The following is a 5,834-nucleotide window of genomic DNA, read 5'->3' on the forward strand; positions in this document are numbered from 1 at the left end:
CTATTCTGTCGCCATCCCCATCGCCATTTCCGTCGTCGTCGGAGCCGGAGCTATCGCTGGAGCAAAGGTAGATGACGGCCATCACCCCGAGCTTGTACAACTTGTACAGCTGGCGCTCCTCCTCGACGTGCTCCAGGTACAAGTGCTAGAGCTCCTACATGTACACCTCGTCGGCTTGCTCCGCCTCGAGTCGCTCGCGGGCCTCCCAATCTTCCTGAATCTCCCGTGTGGTGGCCACCCAGTGGGTCGATGGGCATCAACTACGGCAGGCCGTCGGAGAAGTTGAGCCGTGCCGCCATGCCGTGGAGGCGCACCGACATTATGTTGTACACTCGCGACGCCTGGACAACCAATTGGAGTGATCAAATCCAAATCTTCTCTTGGATTTTGCAGTAGGTGATATGTGCGACCCACCTTCCCCCACACCTCACGCTGAGGTCCTAATAACAATTAACAAGTACAGAAATCAATACGATCATCACATGGACTGTCACACTAAGATTACCCACGGTGGGAGTAACATAGGTACTAACATCACACATATTTAGATGAAATAGATGGCGTGACAAGCAATAGATGACATAGCTAATTACTACTTCCTCCTTTCCGGTTTATAAGGCTCAATTCAAAAATCTCACCAACCAAGGTTGATGATGAGTGATGGAATACTTTTTGTAATTTATAAAACGACAAAGCTAAAATCCTGCCGATTGTTGGTTTGCAACAGATCCGCACTATTCAGATGACGATCATTCTGAATCGGACGGTCTAACGACGTGACGCGTTTTTTACGTGAGCGAACCTGGCGTCGCGCCCGCGCCGTGAAGAGTGGCTTCCCTGTTCTTCCATTTCTCAGCGCCCGCAATTGTTGGATCGCATTAATCATCTTTGCGCTAATTAGTGGATCAGCTTAATTATCCTGATCTCCTTTAAATACGTCTCCTAATTTTATGCATGCAGACTTGAACAAGGATTATCCCTATCTTCTCTTTAATTGCGCCTCTTAATTTTATGCATGCGTATTTAAATCATAATTTCGGTCAGGATTTTTAGGAAAGTAACTGTCATATTAATTTAGGCCTCCTAATTATATGCATGCACATTTAAATTGTGATTTAACGCAAAAATACATGTGTGCCAAAGGATTCGAACTCTTGTTGTTCGGTTTAAGCTGTAGCTAGCCAACCAATAAATCCACCATCTTTCTGGTGTTTATGTTCAAGACAACTTGTATTTGATCTGTTGGTTTGAACTACTATTGAATTGCCAAACTGACAAACAACAAAACCGATCAAAATTTTTAGAGAAAAAAATTGACCGCTCAACGCTCCAACACATATGAGATCTAAGCGAAGTTGAGTGAATCAGGATTTTGAATCTTTTACCCTCTTTCGCGCCAGAATCGTGAAGAGAGGATGAGATGTGTTGTCTCACTCGAAGGCCTCATCATGCTAACTTCTATGTGATTATCACATTGCAGACCATATAACTTACTTACAAACATCATGGTAACTTTTGACCAATGGGAAAAAGTTGTTGAAAACAAACTCTGATAATTTATGCACCGCAAATATGATAACTTATGTACAAACATCGCGATAGCTTTTTTGAACATGAGAAAAAAGTTGTTGGCAAACACACTCCTGAATTCTATGTAAATAGCATGGTAATTTACGCATCATACATGTGATAGCTTCCGTAATTTTTTCCCGAGGACGTGTCAATATCATGATAACATACACCACCAGAGCTGATAACTAACATTTAGACAATTTGTTAACTTTTCGACTTCGAAATAAAACTTCTTGAAAAGTATACCCCGTAACTTCTGCACAAGTATAATATGTACATCTCAGAGATGATGACTTACGGACAACACCCCGGTAACTTTGACCAGGAGATTTTTTTTAATATGGTATGGGACCAAAAAAAAAAGACTTCCGGTAACTTCTCATGGTAATATACGCATCACAGAGTAGATAACTAATGTAGAAACGCCGCGGTAATTTTTTTGACCCCGAAAAAAAAGTTCTTAAAAAACATATCTCGATAACTTCTATAAATAACATGGTAATATACGCACAACTGAGGTGATAACTCGCATACAAGCACCACGATAACTTTTGACTAAGGTTTTTTTAATGTAAACCAAATAATTTTGTGTAAATAACATGATAATATTCGCCCGCATACCTGATAACTTACGTACAAACATCATAATAACCTTGGACAAGGCAAAAAAGTTGTAAAGCATACACTCGATAATTTTTGTGTAATTAACATGGTACTTTACGCACAATAAACCTTATCATAGGTGGCCAACAAGCCGTCTCTGGCACTGCACGGCCTGACGCACGCCTAAACGGGTATGGCCTAGCACGACCCGTAAAAATCCGTTTTATAAGAGACGACACCGATGCTAGACTATAGTATTACAAACACGATAATTTAATTACAAATACCATGACAAATTTTGACCCGGACAAAAAAAAGTTGAAATATCCCCTGATAACTTCAGTGCAAACATCATGATAATTTACCTATTGTAGACGTGATAGTTTATGTTGCCCAGACGTGATAACTTTTGACCTGAAAAAAAATGTCGTCGAAACATACCAACATGGGATCTAGTTTCGAAGATCTCATCGAGACGAATTTTTATGTGAAGACAGAATTTGAATCGGAGCGATGGTTTGAACTACAAAACATTTTAAAGTTTGAAATAAAAAAAATCTTTTGCTGACATCATCTTTTTTGTCTCCTAGTTTGTATGCATGCATGAAACTCAAGTGAGCAGGCGTACATACAATTCCTCGGTAGTAAACACGATTAGCTAGTAAATTTTTTTGAGTAACCACGATTAGCTAGTATAAAAAGTAGAATTAGGTGAGTGATTAGTTGGAAAAGGAAAAAACAATCGTTCGGATCTATTACTGTCTTCCGGCCGTCTGGAAGTTAGTCATGTCCTTTACAAAAACATCAAATTAATGCTTTTATTTTTGTTAAAAAATAATGTTTACCAATGCATTAATTGCAATGCATGTATGCATTGATCAATTTTCTCTTAATACTTGCATGCAATAATTTAATGCATTTTAAAATCTGAACTTGTGATGGGGAACAACCAAATTGAACCTTATAAAATGAAAAAATTAAAATTTTGAGATAAGCCTTATAAACTGAAAAAGAGTAACATCACACGTATCAAGGCAAGATGAGTCTATAGTCTAATAAATGAGGTATTGCATGTTACCATACATATGTTACTCCCTACTATAGATGTAGTAATGTAGACTAGTAATATAGGCAGATTGTGGCTAGTCTAAATAGGATAAGGATCTCCGGTCGGCGGCCAGTCCACGCCACTGTGCTCCTCCGCGTGGACGTTTGCAGGGGAGGGGGGAAATCTATTACCACACCATCACACGGACGGTCATTATTACATTGGCTCGGCAAGCCATCGTGTAGACGCTGACGCGGGTCATCAAGCACGGACACATGTGAGCGCGAAGACATTGCCGATCTGGGGCAAAGCCATCCCGCGGCTCAGGCCATGGAATCGTTGCCGTTTGCGGCGAAGGCCACTGCGCACGAGGGAGACAACACCGCGCCCGTATGCATGTGACCCATCGCTCGGCCACCGCGCGCGATGCTGAGTCACTCACAGACCAAACAAAGAACGAAAGACACATCACTTTGCTGCTCAAACCGCGACCAGTGAGCCAGCAACAGTAACACGCCGGTGTAATCTGGCTTGCAACGAGCCAGCGCGACTCACCTGAGTATTTGACAAAAAACTACCACATTTGGAGTTCCCGTCCCACTGAACTATCACATTCAAAAAAATGACTGATAACTACCAATATTTTCTAATTTTGTGACTAAAACCTACCATTTTTGAAAAATGACCAGTTTAAACGATTTAAATGTGTTTATGATAGGCGGGACCCATCCGTCAAGGCTGACATGGCGGCGAAGTCAACTACGTTTGTTTTGACCGTCGGGTTAACCGTTATACAGATAGGGCCCACATCAACCTTCTTCTTCCTCCTCTCTCTCTTTGGCATTTCAACAAGCATCTTATGTGCATGGGAGGAGAGCAGGTGAGCTCCAGCCCGACCACGTATGCGAGCAAGCTCATCCAGCTGCTTTTGTGTCGATTTGGAGGAGCAGGTGAGGAAGCCAGGTACATCCCGCGTCGGTGGAGCTGAGCATGAGCGCCAGGTCCACGTCACCGGCCGACTTGGTGGTGCGGGTGGTGCTCTGGAGCAGTGCCGTCGGGGTGTACGCGGGCGTGGCTGCACCCAGCGGCGCTACTCGTCCTCCACCTAGCGTACTCGCTAGCAAGCTTGCGACGCAGGCCGCCTGCGCCACGCTCCGCGGCGACCGGCCGCGCTCACTCTCGGAGCTCGTTCGCGGCACGCCCCGGCCCTGTGCCCTCTTCGCCGGCACCATGCTGGTCGCCGTCGTGGAGCCCGCATCCACGGCCGTCCCGGCGTATTATCTCAACTCCTGGTACAAGTACAGTTGGAGTCACTCTGACACCGGCGGCATGGAGTCGTTCGTGCATGGCGTCGTGCTGTTCGTCTTTCTCGCCACGCTCCTCTTCCGCCTGGTCTTCCTGGTCATCATCGCCGCAGAGGAAGCCGACGGCGGCGGTGGCGGCGCGGCCGCTCATCTCCAGCGCGCGTGGCGGTCGTGACCACAGCGGCAAGCTGGAAGGAGGCGGCCGTACAATTGGTCGTGGTGAGCGTCGTGCTGGAGGTCGCTCTTCCCCTTGCCATCGCCTCCTTCCCTTGGATGCATAAAACGTGCTTGTTGAAATGCCCAAGAGAGACACAGGAGGAGGAAGATTGATGATGACATGTGGGCCCCACCTATCATAACGGTCAACTTGATGGTCAAAACAAATGGAGTTGATTGGGCCGCCACGCCAGCCCTGATAGGTGGGTCCCGTTTGTCATAATCGCGTTTAAATCGTCCAAACAGACCATTTTTCAAAAGTGGTAGCTTTTAGTCACAAAATTAGAATATTTTGATAGTTACCAGTCATTTTTCTAAATGTGGTAGTTCAGTGGGACGGAAAACTCTAATGTGATAGTTTTTTGTCAAATACTCCGACTCACCTTGGTCTCGATCGGGGCCATCCGGCTCCGGCTGGACACAATCTAGTCTTGGAGAGGTAGTAGATGATAGATGCTGACACGGTGACACCCACATGGCTGCATGGCCGGCATGCAGCGGTGTCCATCACAAAACGGAACCGACCGGCTTGTGATCGCGGACGTGGAGGGCCAAAGCATAAGCGGTCCAGAAAATTCTAGCAGAACGAAGGGAGAAAAGAATCCACGCGATAAGCAGGGACACTCGGCGGCCAGTGCACCGCGCTCCTTGGTGGTCGCCGCGCAGCAGCGAGCGGACGCTCATTCCGCTCTCCCCTGCACCACCATCTCCGCAGGTCATCAGGCACGGGCACATGTGACGCCGCGTGGCTCTCCCCGTAGGTAGGTTGCCGATCTCGGCAAAGGCCTCGGCTGGACCATGCCCCGGCTCAGGTTGCCGCTTGTGGCACACTGCACAGACACGACGGGCACGGCACGCATGTGATCACTCTGCCGAACAAGCGACGCTCCATTAAACCACTCCTGCCATAGCACGATATCATTGTATCTCTACTTCTAATGAACGAATTGATTGAATAGTTCCCCCATTTTCAACCGGTTTATTTTCAACTGATTTATTTTCAACCGGTTTTTCTCGTCCCACCTCCACCCACTGGTTTTAATTTCCTGCAACCTTTTCGTTCACCCCTCCTTACGTATGCTAACCCCCCC

The sequence above is a fragment of the Triticum dicoccoides genome, chromosome 7A, assembly GCF_002162155.2.
Source record: "Triticum dicoccoides isolate Atlit2015 ecotype Zavitan chromosome 7A, WEW_v2.0, whole genome shotgun sequence".
NCBI lineage: Eukaryota > Viridiplantae > Streptophyta > Magnoliopsida > Poales > Poaceae > Triticum > Triticum dicoccoides.